Genomic DNA, 21,588 nt, shown 5'->3' with positions numbered 1-21,588 from the left:
CCCCAGGCACGTGCACGTACGTGTGTGTGTGTGAGAGAGGGAGAGGGGGAGAGAGAGAGAGAGAGAGAGAGAGAGAGATTGGGAGACGACCCTTTCACAGAGATTGCCCAAGACCATCGGAAAACTCAGTTATTTACATGCTGATTCTTTACAGCAGGATAGTTTCAGCTATGAAGTGGCAATGAAAATAATCTTGTGGCGGGGGGTTGTATCATCACAACATTTATATTAAAGCATCACAGCATATTAGAAAGGTTGAGAACTGTGCTGCTTTATTTTTCTCCCTTGAAAGTTTCACACATTGCACTGAAAGGAGAAGTTGTCAACCACTTAGCAAGCCCTCCTGTGTTTCTGACTGATGGAAGAAAGAAAACTGAGCACTATGATGGGAAATCCTGTTCACAAATTCTTGGTCCTTCTAGAAGGTTTAAGGTGCGCTGTGATAACTGTCAGATCACTGTTAGCTCTAGCCGCCCCAGACCACACTCCCTTACCCTTAGCATCTCCACCAGTGTGCAGTACCAGGGTTCCCCACTAGGGGCGACTATGGGACGGAGAGTGTTACTTCCCAGAAAGTTCTACTGTCCAGCTAGTGAGTTGCTTTCTGTGTTTACTAGCCATGGACCAGCTCTAGCTAGCTTCACCCAGCTCAGATCTACACCATGCAATGGGCTACAGATACAACCCCATGAGGTCTGAGCCTCCGCTTGGGCAGGAGGGCACCCTTCACATTTGCATACCTCCCTCAGCCCTGCAGGTGGGAGTTGATTTTTCTATTGGTCATTCTAGAACATTCTTTCATGTTCCTTTAATTATTGTTTTAAATCCCATTTAGTAGTCACCTATCTTTTCGCTAGTAATTCTTCTTTTAATACACTTGAGAAAAAAATATTTTTAGACAGGGTGTCATGTTACATAGGATGGCCTTAAATTCTCTGCATAGCCAAGAATGATCCTGAGTTCACAACCTTCCTGTCTCTACCTTCTGAGTTCGGATAGGCATGCGCCACTATGTCTAGTCTATTAAATTACTCTAAAAATATATTTGTTTGTTTTAATGTGTTCTGGTGTTTTGCCTAAATGTGTCCATGCACCACATGCATGTAGTATCCGCGGAGGCCAGAAGAGGGCGTCAGATCCCCCTGGAACTGGAGTTACAGGTGATTGTCAGCTGCCCTGTGGGTGCTGGGAATTGAACCTGGACCCTCTGCAAGATCATCCATGGCTCTTACTCTCTGAGCCATCTCTCGATTCCCTAAACTACCTTTTAAAATAAAATTTTAATTAGCATACAGAGAAATGGGTTCCAGTGTGTGTGCGTGTGTGTGTGTGTTGGTTTTATTCGTTCCCATTACCCTTTCCTGTCTTTTGCTCCTCCCCTCCTTCCCATGAATGGTTCTCACGCCTGCTTTCATGCACATGCGTATCCCATCCATTGCTCTTGCTTGTCTGCCCCCCCTGCCCCTCCCCACTGTCGCCTTTCTACATCAGCATCCCACAAAGGTAGCCAATCTTATCTTTTAAACTTGCTATGAAGTTGCAGGTGTGTCTGTCTACTGGCCAGATGGGGACATTACCACACGTGGCCTGTGGTAGTGTTTGTAGTGATGTGGCCTTCCAGTAGTATGGTTTCTTCACAACCAATTCATTCCTGGGAGTCTTAGTGAATGGAACAGTGTTCTCACAGCTAGCTGCAGTATTGAAAGCAATAAATCACTTCTCCTTGAAGTGCTTGGTAACTTGTCTATGGTGGTCTCGTTCTTTAGGGCTAAATATCTCTGGGTTGGGGGAGAGGTAACTGAAGTGGGTGTGTTCTGATGGGATTCACTAGGAAGTGGTCTCTCTGTGTACATTCTTCCCTCGAGATCAGCAAAGCAGCTGTGTCAGGTCCTACAGCCTAATTCTCAGTCCTGGTGACTCCAAGAAGCTTCTTGCAGGCACATCAGGTGTTTGTGGGGACAGACATCAAACACAAACCTCCACTTCCCTCCCACCAGACCCTAAGGCTCCTCCTGCACACAATAATGTCCTTCCCCCCCTTTTTTAACACAGGTGATGAGGAAACAGAGCCAGGCAGATAATTTAATTTTTTCAAAACATCTTCTTGTTCTAGAAGGGCTGTTATACATAGCCTCTCAAAAAATAGAAAATAAAAATAATCTTTCCTCCTACTGCCAAGAGACAAGTTTTGACACATTTATTTCTGAGCCTTTCTATGCATCTGGCTTGTTTTGAACAAGATGAGGGGTTTGTAGATTGCTTTTTAACCTATTCCCCCCACCTCTCTTTCTCTCTCCTGGAGATTGAACTTGGGGCCTCACTAATGCTGGCTGAGTATCCACCATTGCACCATTGTGCTGTTCCGTCAGACATTTTTTTCTTTTAGTTTTTATTTTTGAAACAAGACTTACTAAGTTGTGATGCTAGCTTTCAGTTTGCCAGGTAGCCCAGGAAGCCCTTAAACTTGGGGGGTTGTCATATATCTGATATATATATATATATATATATATATGGTAGTGATACTAATAACATTATACATACAGACATATGTATACATACATATGTGCTCTATATGTACATATGCATGTATGTTAATGTATAGTGTTATTAGATGCTGGCACTGCTGGCTTAGTGATCTTGTGAAAATGTAGAACAGATCTATCCCACAGAATTGCAGATGGCCCAGTGACCCAGGGTACATTCTCCTGGTTCTGGAAGTTCACTGGTCACCATGAACAACTAGAGTTTTTCTCTGTAGAAATGGATAGAGGGCAGCCTGGGCTCTGACAGTGGGTGAGGAGAAGGGTAGGTCTTTCTGTACTCCCCCTCCAATCTTCCCACTCCCTTGTTGGAGATTGGTTCTAATGCTTTGAATTAATCTGGCCCCCCCCAAATCGGAAATGTGTGTGTCCAAGCGCTGAAAGTCCTTGTCCCCAATTAGTTTTTGATTGATCAATAAAGAACCAATGGCTAATCGCTGGGGGGGACTTTGAGATTTTGCACAGGCTAGGAACTGGAAGAGAGGAGGAGGCAGAGATCGCCATGATGGGGAAGAAGAAAAATCAGACCTAAAGGCCCGCTGACTTGTGAGAATCAGGGAAAGTGGCTACACGGGCCACTTCCCCAATTGTGCTTGGGATAGCAGAGATGAAATATAGAAGTACCAGAAAGGAGTGTTTGCTAGCAGCGGGAGGGATAAGAACTGCCCAGCCTTTGAGCTAGTCAAGGGATATTAAAATTAACTGATGTGCTTGCGTGCATGCGTGCGTGTGCGTCTTTCATTAGTGAATCCAAAGGGCTCTGGTGGGTGACTAGGAGCTCGACCCGCCGGGAGCACAAGGCAGTTTAGCCAAACTACCTCTACACTTGGTGGTGGTGACGCTGGAGTTCAGACCCGGTTGTGCCCTCTGTCTTGTATGGGCTTGTGTTTTGCAGTCTGTTGATGGAAAACCAAAGCCACCCATTAAAAGACACCTCAGCTGTCCTCTCCTGCCTCCCAGCATGCCCTGCTCTCCACTAGAGCCCCGCCCACACTCAGCTCGGTTCAGCACCCCAATGCCACCATCTCATTTCTCCGTAGGTTGATTGGCTTGCTGTTTGGATAAAGGTTCGACCTTGGAGTAGACACACCCTTCCTCTTCAGCTACCTTGTCAGTTGCTTTGATTGGCATTCCACCTTTGGTGTCAGAATCTGAGTGTACAGAGATGTCCTAGATCACAGGGCCACTGACCTGGCTAGTTTGTATGCCAACTTGACACAAAGCAGTGTCATCTGAGAGGAGGGAGCTTCAGATGAGAAAATGCTGTAGGTAAACATATAGGGCTTTTTTTTTAAATTAGTGATTGATGGGGGAGGGCCTAGGGCATTGTGGGTAGTGCCAGCCCTGGGCTGGTGGTCATGGGTTCTATAAGAAAGCAGGCTGAGCAAGCCATGGGGATCAAGACAGTAGGCAGCACCTTTTCATGCCCTCTATATCAGCTTCTGCCTCCAGGTTTCTGTTTGATTTGAGTTCTTACCTTTGTGTCCTTCAATAGACTGTGACTCAGTGTATATAAACCAAAGCCCTTCTCCTGAAAGTTTCTTTTGGTAATAGTGTTTTATCACAGCATTAGTAATCCTAACTAAGACAGGCAATGATGGGCAGACCTCACTCTCTCCCAGAGAGTCTGGGGGAGGGGGTGTGGCAGGTCCAGGCTGTATTCCTGTTGAGTGGCCTTTCAGCCTACTGGGGCTTGAACATGCTCAGGGCTGCATGTAAGGCTAAGAAGAATGTGCTGAGGGCAGTGCCAGTCACACCCTTGACATTGATTTGGGGATTTACTAGGCCAGCTAATACTGTAGACACAAGGACCTTGCTCTCTTAAAGAAACATTACAGTCAATTTTCCAGGGCTGGATAAGGCGGCATTTTAAAATTTGCCCAGGGCTCTTCATGGGCCAGTGGCAGCATCCATACACTGAATGCTCTTTAGGGAACTTGCTGTTTTTCCTCAACTGTGGAATAGCCATTCAACAACATTTAACAGATGTTGGACAAACAACTCTTAGGCACCAATTCAGGCACGGTCCAGGGGATTCAACCCCAGAGAAAGCTCTGTGCATGTTTGATATAGATACACTTTTAATTTTTATTTAGTTATTTTTATGTCTTCAGCCCTCTCTTTATTTTGAGACAGAATCTCACCAAGTTGCCAGGGCTAGCTTTGGTCTCACTCTGTAATCCAGGCAGTGCTCAAACGTGTGATCCTCCTGCCTCAGCTTCTAGCCAGCTGAGACAACAGGCTTGTGCCTTCAGGTCTGGCTGTTTCTTTTTTTCTTTTTTCTTACTCTGTAGTCCTGGCCAGCTTTGAACTTGCTATATAGACCAGACTGGTTTGGAACTTACAGAGTTCTGCCTGACTCCACCTTCTAAAAGAGGCGTGTGACGTCTTGCTTGACTTCACAATCAATTTTTTTTTTTTAATCCATGACTGGCTGGATCCAGATCTGTGGACACAGAAATCATAGAAACATTGGGCCAGCTGTGTCCACCATTCAGGTGTACTGGTCCTTATCAGAGTACCTGTATCTGTCAAAAAGCATTAAGCTGATGCCATCTGAAAAAAGGAACATATTTTGTATGCAAATTATACTCAGAAAGGGGTGACAGCAAAATAACGGCTATAACATTTTGGTTGGAGGCAAAAGGCTGACAAAGTGGTTCCAGCCAAGGCTGCTCACATTTTTCTCACTTGTGACCCCTTTAGCCCAAGAAACTTTTATATGTTATATTTAAAACAGTCCCCAGTTATATGGCTCTGTAAGAGAGGTCTGCAATCAAACGTTTACCAAAGAAATTTATCTTGCAATGGTTCTTTGGCATGCAATAACTTTATAATTTATTAAAGATGAAGGTAAATTTGGGATGTGATTATTTATTTTCAAATAAAGAATCAGGTTTTGGGGAGATGGCTCATGGGTAAAGTGTTTGATGTACAGGGATGAGGGCTTGTCTTTATACCTCCAGTGCCCATGGAAAGCTAAATGTGGTGAGGTATACTGGTAATCCTACTACTGAGATTGCAGAGACAGGAGGATTCCTGGAGTTCACTGGCCAGTCAGTCAGGCAGAATTAGCAAATTCTAGGTTTAATGAGAGATCTGTCTTACAAAATAATTATAGAGGAAGACAAAAAAATATGGGTCTCTGGCTCCTCCATACATGAGCATGTGTGTACTCCGTGCGTAGGGACGTGCGCACATGTATAGAATTAAATCTTGGCCGAGTATTTGATACTGAAGGAGAAAGAGCATCTTCAATGCTTTTCAGACTTGATCAATATTTTGATTTTATAATTGTTAAGGCTGAGAACATGTTTCGTGTCAACGCTTCGTGCACAATGCTAAAAGACCTTTTAGAGATTGCCAGAGATTTCGTCCTAATTCCAAGCCAAAACCCACTTAGTATCTTAAAAAGCAACTCAGGCAACAGTTTTTGAAATCACACATCCTAGCACAAGCCAATCCAATGGTAAGCTAACTCTGTGGTTAGATGCTAAGGAATGGCAGTAGGAAAATGTTGAAAGCCTTTGTTCTCTGTCAGTAGACCATTTGTTCCTACAAGAGTAGAAAACTTTGCATATGAAGTTGAACACCCTGCCGATCATAATATAGAATATTCTGGAATGTGAGCCGAGGTGTTCCAAACAGCAGGTGTTGGTGTTGCATGCCTCATGCAAAAATGTGCACATGTGGGTGTGTGCAAGGCTTCTGTGAAGTGTCAAGACACAACACGATCGGTCGAGCACTGCCAGCTAGAAACACCTCTGTTCACTATACATTTAATTTTGAACTACTTGTTAAGCTATTTAAAAGACTTGTCAGAGGTTTTGCTCCATTCCCCCTACAGTTACATGATTGCCCCCTGCCCCCACCATGGGGAGCAGGAGCCATACTTAAAAAACCCATGTACAAGACTGTCCGCAGTCACAAGGATTCTCATGAAACTCTGCAAGAGTCTACAGCTATTGAAAAGCCATCTTTTCATCTTAACAAAAAGGAAACAAAAGCAAAAGCAAGCCACTCAGTCCGTCCTACAAGGATGTCTTTGCAGAGATGGAGGTCAGCTGAGGTAGAAGGTGGGAAGCAGAGGTCGCCTCTCATGCTGGCTGCCAAGCAGGCAGAGCTGAGGCAGAGGGATGATTTTGAAGGCAGAAAGTAAGACACTGGTGCCTCTGATGCTTGCTACATTCAAAAGAAGGAACACCAGAGAGAATGTGCTCCTATGAGTGGGTGGTTAAAACTGACAGGGGACCCACCGAGAAGAGAAGCTGTCACCAGACTTTGGAAGTTGGGAGCGTTTACAGACACAACAGCGGAATGCAGTGGATATCTGCTGTCAGAATACAGCTGTATCCTTGCCGAATCGGAAGACAGGGTCTAACATGCATTTTGTTCATTAAAGAAATTCCATTTTGGTATAAAGAAGCTGCCAGTTTAGAAACTTCAAGTTGATGTTCCCATCATGTCCGTGGTCCCCGTTGTCCCACAGTGTCCTCTGGTGCTTTCTCTTTGCTCTGTGTTTCTATTCCTTATCCCATCATTCTTTAGACCCAAGCTTCTCAGAAGCATTTTCCCATTGTTTTGGGAATCAAAACAAAGGAGCTAATTAGAGGTCCCTCCTGGTGACTGCATCTGCTGGCCTTGCTTCAGTGGCTTTATGGCACTGGGGCCAATTTCTCAGGACTCTCTGGGCCCTTTCTTTAAATGCATAGTCTCATAATCACAGAAGGTCTGTTGTGTCTCTAGATGTACCTCTCTTTTCCAGGATGGAAGGAAAAGGATAAGGCAAAAGGATAAAGGCCTTGTCTTTATCAAGAGTTGACTCAGGGGTGCTGAATAGATACCTCAGTGGTTAGGAGTGCTTGCTGCTCTTACAGAGGACCCAGGTTCAATTCCCAGCATCTGCACTGGGCAGCTTACAACCTTCTGTTACTCCAGCTCAAGGGGATCTGTCTCCCTCTTTCTGGCTGGTTTGGGCATTGCATTCACATTGTGTACACAGACATATATACACATAATAAAATGAATCTTCAGGGTACAGCGTATAAGTACATTATATACATTAGGTTTTTTTAGAACAGTTCCTGGGACCCAATTTATTTTTCCATAGACACACATGTAATTGGTTTTAGCCACAGACATTTACCTTGATGCACACACACAGGTACCTGTATTTACATTCATATGTTACACCCTCCTACTTCTGCATGGCAAGAATGTGTGGACCTGATTGGTGGTATGAGGATTGTCCTTGACATTGATTTACTCTGCCCTTCTATCAGTGTGATCAGTGTTCAATACTGTCCTCTCTGTCACCCAGGCAGGAGCTAGACAGAACAGTCTACATTAGAAAACTCACAGAATTCTTATTTTTTTTCATTTTTTGAGAATTTCATACACGCATATAATATAGTTTGATTAACTCAATCTCCTCCCCTACAACTCCACCCCATTCTTTCTCTACTTTTCTCTCCCTACTTCATTCTCCTCTCCCCCATCTAGAAACCACTAAGTCTGCTTAATGTTTCCTTTGTGCGCATAGGTGTGGGACCAGCTACTGGAACATGGGCAACCTCTCAGGGGCTGCGTGCCTGAAGGAAACTGGCTTGCTTCCCCTAGTAGTCAGAGATCGCCAAGAGCTCCTCAGCGAGCCATGAGACCTTGTGAATCCCTTCCTGTCCCCCATCCATACTGGGCTTTTTGTCTGGCTTGGGCTTGCATAGGTCTTACAAGTGTTGTCTTAGCCACTGAGTTGATCTGTGCAGCGGGAGAATACTGGTTCACTGCACTCACCCAGTGCCTCTGATGCTTACACTTTTGATGTGTCCGGCTCCACAGCGATCTCTGATCCTTGCAGGAGGGAACGTTCTATAGATGTCTCATTATGGCTGAGCAACTTGCCAGTTGCTGATTCTTAGCTCATAGACCAATTTTGGGTCTCTGGGTTACTCACTCTCTGTGTACAAAAGGAAGCTTCTCTGATGGGGGCGGATAGATGTATTGATCTGTGGGTATAAAGCTGAGATCGTAGGGGGCTGTTTAATGCTGCATTCATTTAGTGAGATAATAGGAGTAGGCTCTTTCCTACGAGATAATGTGCGATTATATTACTAATAGTTACATAATATGCTACTATGTTACAAATAGTTACATAATATGCTATTATGTGTAAGGCACATGACCTAGTTAGCCGTGGGTTCTTGGCTGTGCTCACAGTGGCAAAAAGGAGTTCCATCTTGTGGAGCAGACCTTAAATCCAATCTCACAGGGTTTGCATAAGAAACCCATAGAGTGGAAGGAAAAACCCAGAGCATTAAAGAGGTAAATTAGACATTCATACCCTCGGTATGATTTATGCTTTTGTCCAGAGTTTGCTAACTCTTGCCAGGGAGCTTGGTATAGGAAAAACCAGGGTAGGAATGTTGGGAACCAGAGCCTGGGGATTCCTATGACCTCGTGACTGATTGGGAATCTCAGTACGGGTGAATTTCTTACATTTAGACTTTTATGGCAAAGGAAATAGTAGCAACACAGGCCAATTCTCAAAGAATGCTGATCTTAGTCTCTGATGTCACAAAAGGCTTTAAAACAGGTTAAATTGCATCTTCTCTCACTGAGGCCAGACCAAGCAGACCTCTGTTGCATATGTGCCAAGGGCCTCAGACCAGTCCATGTATGCTCCTGGATGGTAGCTCAGTCTCTGGGAGCTCCCTGGGGTCTAGGTTAATTGAGACTGCTGGTCTTCCTATGGGGTCGCCCTCCCCTTCAGCTTCTTCAATTCTTCCTCTAATTCAACCATAAAAGTCCCTGACTTCAGTTCAATGGTTAGGTGTAATTATCTGATTCTGTCTCAGTCAGCTGCTGGTAGAGCCACTCAGAGGACAGCCATGCCGGCCTCCCGTCTGTAAGCACATCATGGCATCAGTAATAGTGTCAGGTCATGGTGCTTGGGGGGGGGGGGGGGGGCGGGGGGGGATCTCAAGTTGGGCCAGTCATTAGACCACCTTTCCTTCAGTCTCTTCTCCATGTTTTTGTCCCTGCAGTTCTTTTAGACAGGAACAATTCTGGATCAGAAAATTTGACTGTGGTTGAATAACCCCATCCCTCCACTTGAGGCCCTGACTACCGGAGGTGGACTCTTCCAGTTCCCTCTCCTCAGTGTTGGCATTTTGGCTAAGGTTACTCCCATTGAGTCCTGAGAGGAGGAATGGGAGGAGGGACTGGGAGGTGGGGCAATGCCTGGAAGGTAAATAAATAAAATAATTAAAAAAAACCAAGTTAAAATGCTTACAAGACCAGCGCTTAGGAGAGCCAGCACTCAGCTGCAGAGGACATCAGCATGAGAAGACACGGGGGTTAGCTCCCAGGCATTATAAATTGACAAGGGTCTAATCAGATAGCCTATCAGTCAAGCTGTGAATACATCCACCCATTCCCTCACCAAATCTTTCTCTAGCCTAGCCTGCCTCACTATCGCCCCCTACAGGAGGTCATGTAAGAATAAAAATTCATTTATTTATTTGTTTTTTTGGGGGTGTTGGTGGATGTTGTAAACGTTACAGTGTAGAGGTCAGAGGATGACCCATGATTCTCTTTATATCATATGGATCCAGGGATTGAACTCAGGTCATCAGGTTTGACAGCAAGCCCCTTTTCTGGCTGAACCATTTCACTGGTCCTCAATCATAGTTTTAATAGTAAGGTTGAGTCTTTGAGAAAATATGTCCCAGACCCTTATCCACTTGGTTAGGAAAAGACTCGGGACTTTTTGGATCAAGAATGATCCAGAGTCTTTTTTATTTTATTTTAAAGAATCTCTCCCAATGCATACTGCAGGAGCAGAATTTGAGTAGAGCGCATTCCCAGTGTCTCATTAAAATAAGTAATAACGGATATGTCCCCATAGCAATATTTATTCAGTAGATGGACTCTTCCCCCAGGGAATATTTTATAAGCTGATCTGTGACCTTGAGCAAGTAGGATGCCCTCGAGTTGCAACGTCTTCCTCCAGGTGATGGGAACAGTCATTCCTTCCCTGTTTTGCCTCCCAGGGATGCCTTGAAACTGTTGACAGGCAAGAAGGAATGGCGTGGTGTTACTGTGCAAACGAAATCAGAGTTACATCCAGCTACATCCAGCTGAGGGCAAAGAGAGCAGGTGCTGGCAGGTGTAATTAGGAGAGAAAATTATTACCATCCGTTTTGCAAACAGATGCTGTGGCCCTGGGGTTCTGTTATGGCTGGGAGCCTTGGGTTTATCTATAATTGAGACTGGCGTCTTGTATTAGGCAGTAACAAAATACCACAGGCAAGGGAGCTTAAGCAACAGAATTTTATTCTTCACCTTTCTGAAGGATGAGAAGTCCATGATCAAGGTGCCGGTGAGGCGTATTTCTTTCTGATGGTTCTTTCTTAGCTGGTGGATGATGTCACAAGATGCCCACTGACCTTTCTTTACATTTCCGGGCTGCGGATGGCTCTCTCTAGAAGGCTCATCTATTTGCCCCTTCTGACACCACAAAGTGGCATTGCTATCTACAAAGATCAACTATCAAGGACTGTATAGTCAGGGCTGGAGAGATGGCTCAGTGGTTAAGAACACTGGCTGCTCTTCCAGAGAACCAAGGTTCAATTCCCAGTACCCACGTGGCAGCTTGCAACTGTCTGTAACTCCAGTTTCAGGGGATCTGACATCCCTACATAAATGCAAATAAAATAAAATAAAATAAAATAAAATAAAATAAAATAAAATAAAATAAAATAAAATAAAATAAATTTTTAAAAACTGTGCACAGTTGAGTTATAGAAGAAATCTTTCTCTCTCTCATGATGTTTTAAGTGAGTTAATATTTTATGCTGGGTGGCATTCGTAGCTGTCCTGGGGTACATATGGCCATTATGCTTAGGGTTAGACATGCCTGGTGGTGTGTCTTCCTGTCTAGGGCTTGACCTGATGATCTTGTTTAACCTTCAAGTGTTCTTAAAGGCCTCAACTACAGAAACAGCTATCTTATGGAACTTGCGGGGCTTGACTCAAAGTCTTGAGTGAGATTTCCACTTTGCTTAGGCAATAACTGAGCTCAGCCCAGTCCCCTTTTAAAAGTTGCTTCAGAGCCTGAGGGAGACATGTTGGTTGCTGCCTTGCCTGGAGGGGTCCCTGGGACCCACTATCTCCAGTCTGACCTCCAGCCCCAGCTTTATGGACTATAGACACATAACCACAACCTCAGGACACAAGTGTTAAGTCCTTAGAGGGATGGCTCAGTGGCTTAGAGCAGTTACTTCTCTTGCAGAGAGGATCTGAGTTTGTTTCTAGCAACCATGCTGGGCAGCTTGTAACTCCAGTAATCATAGGGAGCCCATGTCTCAGGGACCCTGTGCGCCTACTCACACAGAGACACGTAATTAAATATAAAACAAATCTAAAAAATATAGGTAGAAGTCCTGACTTTTTAAAAAGACTTATGTAGTTTCTAAACTGCTAGTATCTGTGGCTGTGGAACTTTTTACTTAGAAATGGAGCCTCTGTGTAGGAATCAAACACTTTGAGAGGGTTCACCTGGGGCCTAGGGTGGTACCTTAGCCCACTAACCACTGTCCTTATGCAAAAAGAACACACAGAAGATAAACAGAGCAGGGGACCATGTAGAGAGGAGGATGGTGCCGTGGTGGCGTCAGACACTGTGAGAGGCAATCCTTTCTCTCTTATAGTCTCCTGGCAGAGTATGGCCTGACCAGATCTTAGACTGGCATCTAGAAATCAGAACATGTTCCTGTTTGTTTTAAGCCATTAGGTTTGTGGTAGTTTGTCGTGGCAGCCCTGTGAAGCCTGTCTGAGCTCTCTCATGCCCTTTGTGCCTAGGCAGGGAAAGGATATGCTGAAGTCTGTTGTAAGGAAGCTGAGAAGACAGGGACGGGTTTGCAGCCAGCACTTCCTTCCACCTGAGTGTTGAAACATGTTTCCTAAGCAACACAGCCCTTACTCTGAGTGACAGTCATGGACCAAACTGCTTACAGTCTGCATTAGTCTCAGCACTTATGTCTAGGGAGGGAAGATGCTGCGTTAAGCAGACTAGGAAGGAGGGCTTCAGTTCCGACACCACACATTTGGTCTTGGCAGGTTCACTACGGAAAAGAAAAAGAAGTCCCATGAAACAACACACTAGGATGTAATGTCTAGAATCCCACTTCCTGCTACCTTCTTTTAGCATCTCAAGATGTAAGTTCTCAAATGCTTTCTTTCAGGTTTGCCCAGAAAGGTTCAATTTCCTCTTCTTTATAGACAGACTTTTTTTTTAAAATAAAAGTTTCTTGGTTATAATAGAGAATCCTTCTGAGGTGACTTAGTTTTGTGTGTGTGTTGGGGGAATGTGTGCACATATGTGTGAGGGTTTGTGTGTACATGTGTGTGAGGGGCGTGTGCAGATATGTGAGAAGGGATATGTGCACATGTGTGTGAGGTAGTGTGTGCATCCGTCCAATTATCCACCTGTCCACTCAACTATCTGTTCATCCATCCATCTGTCTGCCCATCATCCATCTATCTGTCCATCCATCTATCCAAACATTCATCTAAACATCCATCCATATACCCATCCATTTCTTATCCATTCACTCATCCAGCTATCTGCTCAATCATTTATCTGTCGTCTATCATCTGTCTATTTTTCTGTCTATTCATACACACATCTACCCATTTGTCCCTTCATCTATTGATTCATTAATCCATTAATCGATTGATCCATCCTTCCATCTATCCATCTGTCTATCATCCATCCATCCATCCACCGATCCTTCCATCCATCTGTCTATTCATTGTCCATCAACCTACCCATCTATCTGTTCATCCATACATCTACCCATCCAAACATCTGTTTGTCCAACTACCTATCCCTTCATCTATCTGTTCATCTGTTTATTCATCCATCCATTTCTCTATCCATCCATCTACCCATTGACATAGGTATCTGTCTATTCTTGGTCCATCCATCAACCTTCCACCCATCCATCTATTATCCATCGATTCATCCACCTATCTCTCTATCATATATCCATCCATCCATCTATCCATCTATCCATTTTTCTGTCTATCCCTCCATCCTTCTATCCAGCGGCTTGACTGCAGAGCTGGCCAGCAAGTGTCTCCTCTCATGCTCACTGTGGTCATCGGGCATCATTGGGCAGTTCACAGTAACTATCCCAGAAGGTGTATTTGTGTTTAAATGAAGTTGTCATCGTGGGCTCAGGTCTCAGTCTTGCTATCCCTAGTGCTGCCATCAGCCTGTTTTAGACTTTAATGACACAGATGCCTTTGCTTTCTAGTTCTGTGGCAACTGGAAGTTGTGTTAGATTTTAATTTAGCTCAAACAGGCTGAGATTTGCCCCTCCATCCAAGACAATGAAGAAACGCTCTTAAGAGGTTGCGGTTGTAATTAAGGGAGTGCTAAAAGGTAGAAAGGGGATTAGAGGAAATGCATGTAATTATTACACAGTGTAGGAGCCTGCTGTGTGGATAAAACAGCCCCCCTCCACCCCTTGTATGAGGAGCACAGGAAAGAGGCTTTCCTGGAAACAAGGCTGGCTCAAACCTCTTGTGGCTCTGATCTAAGGGTTAGTGTTCGCTCTGCTGGATCCATTTCCCAGGGCTTTCTTTAAACCTATGTGTTTCCCTTATCTTGGACCTAATCCTCCGACGAACCCTGCTCCTTTCTGTCAGCCCGTGCCCAGCTCTGTCTGGCACCATGTCGTGAGAAGGACCATATCCCTTGGATCCTCAGATCCATACCCCAGACTCAGAACCCCAAGTGGTATTTTATAGGCTCTTCTTCTTGAGGAGGTAGCAGAGAGCTCAGGGTTCCAACAAAACATCATAGTGTGATGAAGCCTTTTCTTTTTCCCTACCAAATATGGAGCTATGGATAGTGTTGACTCAAGTGTCCTGTGCACTTCTGTGTCATGATCCAACTCTCCCCAGACACTGACCGGATAACGATCATCACTCTGCCTCTATTTTCACCTCCTCTGATGTCAGCTTCCTAGTACACACCTGCAACATGGGTAAGAGGCACAGGAGTTAGATTCATCTCAGTGACTTGCCTAGTGGTGACTTTGGGAAAGCCAGCTCCTGTCTTTGGAATAGATGTTTTACTGGTACTCTCTACTGGGTATTATTCTTGTTTCGATGTCCATATGGGATCCTCTGTTTCTAAACATCTGGATTTTATGGAACTGCTGGCATTCTTTCTTCTTCCCATCTCCCTCCCTTACTCCATCAATCTGTCCCTCCCTCCCTCCTTCCTTCCTTCCTTCCTTCCTTCCTTCCTTCCTTCTTTCTTTCTTTCTTTCTTTCTTTCTTTCTTTCTTTCTTTCTTTCTTTCTTTCTTTCTTTCTTTCTTTCTCCTTCCTCTTGAGACAGTATGTAATCACGATTGGCTTAGAACTCACTCTGTAGACCAGGCTGGCCTCAAATTCAGAGGCCTGCCTGCTCTGCCTCTCAGGTGCCGGGATTATTAGTATGCATCCCCAGGACTGGCCATCTGATTTTTTTCCTACAGTTTCCTCCCACCCCTGTCTACTCAGCATTGCCACAATCACATCCTTTAATGTGTGTGCCTTTATATAGGTATCTCCTGACCCCTGGGAAGCTGAGAGGTTGGATCTTATTGCTTAACTTTACAGAAGAAATTATTGTTGGCTGTGGTCATTAAAGAAGGTGGTAGTGACAGCCAGGTCTCTTGACTCTTAATTGAAGGTCTTTCATATTGGTCTCTTCCACTCACCTACCACTCAGGTATAGGACCCTGAAGGGAAGAATTCAGGCTTCCATTCAATTCTCAATAGAATGGGCATGTCCACTGCTTTGGTGTTACTTTGAAAAGCAGAGGTTGAGACAATGGCTCAGTTTGGTTAAGTGTTGGCCAGACAATGGCTCAGTTTGGTTAAGTGTTGGCCAGACAAGCAGGAGGACCTGAGTTTGATCTCTGGAACAGATATAAGAAAGCCAGTCATGGTGTCCTGGTAGTGAGCAGATAGAGACACGGTGATCCATGGGGCTCACTGGCTCAGTGAGCTTTAGGCCTCTGAGAGATTTCATCTCCATAAATAAGGTAGATGTCACACACAAGGTCTAGACTCTGGCTTCCACACTGATGTGCATACATGTACATGTGAAACACACACACACACACACACACACACACACACACACACACAGACACACAAAATGAAGACCCTTTGGGCTGGCATCTGTCTTTCCTTTGGAACCCAAGATACCAAGGACATTGCCATCCTTAGGACTCTTTGGGTATACACCCTTTGGTAGTAGTGTCCCGATTTGCTTTTCTGTTGCTGTGATAAAATACTAACCAAAGCAATTGGGGATGAAAGGGTTGGTTTTTTTGTTCATTTGTTTGTTTGTTTTTGTTTTTGCTTTTGTTTGGTTTTGGTTTATAGCTCATAGCCCATCATGAAGGCAAATAAGGGAAGGAACTCAAGACAGGAACTTGGAGGGAGGAACTGAACCAGGGGCTGGGTTCAGCAGAGGAATGCTGCTTTCTGGGTCAAGTTCTTATATAGCCCAGGTCCACCTAGGGATGGTCCGTAACCCATAGCGGGCTGCAATCTCCTATATTAGTTAACAACAACAGCAAGGTCCTACAGATATGCCACAGTCCAATCTGATGGAAGACATTTCTGAACTGAGGTTCCCTTTCTTCAGGTGACTCTAGGTTTATGTCTAGGTGACACCTGAAGCTAAACCATGACAAGCAGCAAGTAACAGAAACCCATCAGCACCAGTGGGAGCCCATCGTGAGGATTCGTCACAGATACCTGGGATGTGAGGAAGAGGAAGGTGTGGCCTATAAGTGATGAGTGTAGCTCTGCAGGAAGCCTCCCATCCCTCATCCCGGCCTCTTCTTCCTCCTTGCCACTCTGCTGGCAGAAATGCCCAGTGACTGCTTCTTAGTTCCGATTTTTTTCCTTTCTGGAAACAAGCTGTGCAGAGGTTAGAGTCTCTTAACCTTGCTTCTAAATTGTTTTCCAGGAGACAGCTCGTTGGCTCAGCATGGACCATTGCCCACATCTACACCAGTCAACGGTGACTATAAAATGCTGACTGGGTTCCTTGTCACTGTTGCCATGGCAACAGGGAGCTGAGGAGGAAGGTCTCCACAGTTGGGTCCTTACATCGTATTGGATGGCTTTCCCACCACTCCACAGTCTTTGAGATCTTAATATACTCTAGGCAGAATGGGAAGCTGAGGCAAAGATGGGGCCATGGATCCAGCTCCTGCGGCTTTCCACAGGACAGTTCTTATTCTCTGTAGAACATCCATATCTGTAGGGAGCTGACTGCATTTCCGGCTTTGTATCTTGCTAGGGTAGATCTCCAGCTTCCCTATGGGTAGCCGTTAGTTTCCTTAGTCAGTTAATATCATTTTATTATTCTGGGCTTCTGGTGTGAAGGGCCTGTCCTGGATGCTGGGTAGAGGTGGCTGCTACTTTAAAGAGTTCCCCTCATCTGTGGATATTCGTCCTGGGGATGGCAGCCTAGCCCTTCACTGGAAGGCAGCTTTAATCTCTGAGGCCTGTCCTGTTCAAAATGGTCCTGTTTGTATTGCTCCAGAAGTGGCAAAGAGCTGACTTCTGACATTCTTTAGTGCCTTGTGGACAGCACATTACCACAGTCTAAAAATAGCCACAGAGAGTGGAAGAGCCGGGCTGATTTCAGAGTTATATAGCACACAACACTGGGTTGAATGCTGTTTCTAAATTACAGCCCACGTCCTTGCTGGTTTCTGAGTGAAGTTTACAACTGTCCTGTGGCTTTAAAACTGAGAAGCCATGCTGTCTGGGAGCAAAATGTGGTTAGAGTTAGGATCCTACTCAGAATCCAGAGATCAGAGTACGTAGGAGTACAGCCCTCAGCACGGTGATCCAGAGCCTCATGGGCTGGGGTAGAAGCTAGGAAAAAGTATTCCAGTAGCCACAGATCACCATCATCTGCAGCTTCGAGACCATTCAAGAGCTTTTTGTAAAACACTGATTGACAATTACATAATCTTCTAGTTTTGCCTGCTCGTCATGTAGACGGTGTCTGCTCCTATGTGCATGTGTGTGTTTTTACATGTGTGAGGGCACATCACATGTGCATGTGAGGACATGCATGTACAGGTTGATGCTGATGATCGTCCTCCATCACTTTTCCCATCTTATTCGTTGAGGCAGAGATCTGTCATTTAAACAGTAGCTCAAAAGTATGACTAGTCTCTCTAGTCAGCTTGCTCTGGAGACCCTAGTCTCTGCTCTCTGAGGCTAGCATTAATGGCTGTCCTCCATGCCCACCTAGCATTTGTGTGTAGTTCTGGGGCTCTGCTCTCCAGTCTTTACACTTGTATAGTAATCAGCTTTGATCACTGGACCGTCTCCCTAGCCCCTACATAACATATTTGTGAGGGATTTGGAAATCAATGACTCTATAAATCTATCTTTAATCCTTAAAGCTTCATTTGGAGTTAGGAGATAGAATGAGACGGAGGGTCCATTGTGCAGGTGTGCTGCAAAGACTGGCTTAGCACCCAGGATGGGAGCCGGGGCATCCGAGAGCTTCTGTCCCCATCCTAGCCCTGTTGCTTAGCAACACCACGATTCTGGCCAACTCACTGAACTCTTCTTCTTAGCTCCCATTTCGTCATTTGTGCAATGGGGACACAGATAGCCAGCCTCCAGTGGGGTTATCTCAGGATTAAAGAACATGTTAGTGAAATAAATGAATATTAGTGATAGAGAATGATTTCTATAAATGACAGAAATCACTTGTTACAGTTGCCTGGTTCTTATGTAATATTTAAGAAAAACATTAACTATGTTTCATTATATTCATTAGGCAATTGAATGTTCTATGTGTAAATTATTTATTTATTTTTCCTTGCTGTGTTCTTTTGGTCTTCTGATTAGATTCATGAGCTTTAAGTAATGTCTTTCTAAAATTCCTCCTCTAGAGTCCCCCAGGTGTTTGTGTTCTCTCTCTTAACACAAACACAGGCCTCATTATTATTATTATTATTATTGAGATGGGGTCAGTCTCACTCTGTGGCACTGGCTTGTCTGAAATTATGTAGACCAGGCTGGTCTTGAACTCACAGAGATATGCCTACTTTTGCCTCCCAGGTGCTGAGATTAAAGGCCTATACCATCACACCTGTCTAAACACTTTATTTTGAACTGTTTGAGAATGAGTCACATACACAATGGCCCCTTTACTGTAGATACTTTAATGAGGTTACCATGGTTTAAATGAGTAATGTCTCCCACAAGGCTCTTTAAACACTTGGCCTCCAGCAGGTGGCGGTGTTTGAGGAGGTTTGGGGAGGTGGAGCCTTGCTGGGCAGAGATCTGTCAATCAAACAAGAGCTCAATAGTATATAAGTAGTTTTACTAGCCAGCTTGCTCTGGGGACCACAGTCTCTGCCTTCAGAAGCTGGAATTAATGGCTGTCCTCCTGCCTAACTTGCCTGGTGCCGTGCCTTCCTCTTTTCTACTATAAGCCAAAATAAACCATTTTCCTCTTAGGTTGCTTTCTGTTGGGGTATTTTATCACAACAACAAAAAGGTAACTGGTACTTGGGGTTTCCCTGGAGCTCTTGCTGTGCACAAAGAGATATTTCAATGCACAATTATCTCATCTCCAAGCTTTCTCCATATTTTGTCATTTGCCGGCTTGTGGCCATTGAAGCCAAATTATTTTTCCAGTCTGAGGTCCTAGTCTAGGATGCTCTCTGCCTGCATCCTGCCCTTAATCGATGGCTCTTTCCCAGCCTTTATCTTTCTGATACACTTGTAAAGTCCACTCGATCTGTCTAATGCCTCCTGGCTGGCTTTATCTCACACGTCTCCATTCTGGGTTCATTTTATACTTAAAAGTAGCACTATGTCCTTTTCAAGATCCAGCATCCAGTCCCTCGAGCGATAGCGTCTTTGATCACCAGGATAAGGTCGGGGGTTCCAGGGTCTGCACTGCAAAGCTGCTGTGGTTTCATTTGGACGTCATTACTTCTCCTATACCGAGACATGATAACGCTTTGTAAATAACCAGCTTCTTATACTTTTGAGTCAGGCACAGAATCCATTAATGATTCCCACCCAGGACAATTAAGGCATATAAATGGTGGCTGCCAGGTGGTAGGGGTTCTAATTTCTTAGTTCCTTTTGCATTGATGAGTCGGCATGCACCCCCAAGGACCCAGCTTCCTTCTCTGCTGTTTGTTTAATCATAGTGGTGTGGATTCAGGAACCGATTTTAGTTCGTAGGTTATAATTGGCTGTTCTGATTGTTTACCGGGATGCTAAATTGTCCCAGGTCAGCAACAGACAAACGCTTTCATGGTGTCTCCTGTGTCCCTTTTGACATTTCTGTTGTTTGAGCACGTAGTTACCTCCTGACTGCTGGAGATATTTTAGGCTCCTGCTCTCGGCTTCTCTCTGCCTATCAATTCACCATTTCTCCATGGAGCGCTGTTATCTTCTTATTTCAGACGATGGTATTTAGAGCCTAAACCCCAGCACTTGGTGTGTTTGCATCTTAGGCCTCTCAGAGAACTGAAGTGAGGAAAAGCCACATGTATACACATACACTTATAGACTCCCTACTGTATACATATAAACACACATCCAGCCCGGCACCTATGTTCACATCAGTTCCCAACTCTATTTCATGCTCGGAGTCCCCATTCCATTTATCTACCTATTCATCTATCTGTCATCCACGGTTCTTACCGCTAGAAAAGTGACTCTTAAAATGGAATGGGGATACATCCTTCAATCATTTATTAATCATGTCTCTGTTTATCCATCTGTCATTCATCTATCTATTCATCTATCTACCTACCTATTACCTATCAATCTATATATCGATCAATCTTCTATATATGAATCATCAATTATCTATCATCACCCTCATTTATCTGTCATCTATGTACTCATTGTCATCCTGTAATTTATCGATGCATTAGACTGTGTATCTATCTGTCATCTATCTATCTATCTATCTATCTATCTATCTATCTATCTATCTATCTATCATCTATCTATCATCTATGTCTCATCTATCTATCTATCTATCTATCTATCTATCTATCTATCATCAGTCTATCATCATCATCATCATCATCATCATCAACAACAACAATAACATCGTCATCCCTCTGTAGTTGACTTTGATGGTATTTGTTGGCTCCCTTGTTGCTTTTATGGAGCAGGGGATCTTCAGCTGGTTTTACTCTGCCATTTTTTCCTCACGTCCCTCTGTTCACCACGGAAGGAAATGCTTTCCTGAGAAGGCTGTACATACACTTTAGTGTAAAGTCTAAACCTTCCACAACTGGGAGATGAGGTGCATTTCTCTGGCCAGCTGCTGATACTGTATCGTAAGATACTGATGCAATGCTGAACATGGCGAGTTATTGTTCAGTAGTGCTGAGGGCTGGGACAGGTCACCTTTGGAAGTGTGGAGAGGCTGTCCATGGATAATGGGGAGGATGGTGCAGAAATCTAAGGTGCTCATGAAAGAGTCAAAATGTGGAAACATGGGTACTAAGCTGGTTGTAATGGAGCTGTAAGTCAGGGTCAGCTCTTGGAGATCTAGAGAGGAAATATTTTACACACACACACACACGTGTGCACACATACATATATACTTATATATACACATATATACATATATACACATATATATACATATATACATATATATACATATATATACATATATACATATATATACATATATATACATATATACTTATACACACACACACACATATATATATATATACACACACACACACACACACACACACACACACACACATATATATATATGGAGAGAGAGAGGGAGAGAGAGAGAGCGAGCACACTGCCATGAGAGGGGTGATGGAGGGGAGGCCAGAAGAGCAAATCCCCATAACAGAAGGGATATCAGGCTTCTAAAAGATTTCAGGGGTTGCAGGACACTTCTTAGTAGCAGGAAGCGTGGCAGAGCCAGGTTTGTA

General features: G+C 44.3%; 1 protein-coding gene across 1 annotated transcript in view; it reads left to right on the top strand.

The window, feature by feature from the left end:
• Tmem132b (transmembrane protein 132B) overlaps positions 1 to 21,588 on the top strand; it is a 166,250-nt gene that overhangs the window by 104,816 nt on the left and 39,846 nt on the right. The window lies entirely within an intron of this gene.

This window comes from Grammomys surdaster, unplaced genomic scaffold (assembly GCF_004785775.1).
Source record: "Grammomys surdaster isolate TR1022 unplaced genomic scaffold, NIH_TR_1.0 166, whole genome shotgun sequence".
Lineage (NCBI taxonomy): Eukaryota > Metazoa > Chordata > Mammalia > Rodentia > Muridae > Grammomys > Grammomys surdaster.
This window is presented reverse-complemented; position numbering and strand designations above follow the sequence as displayed.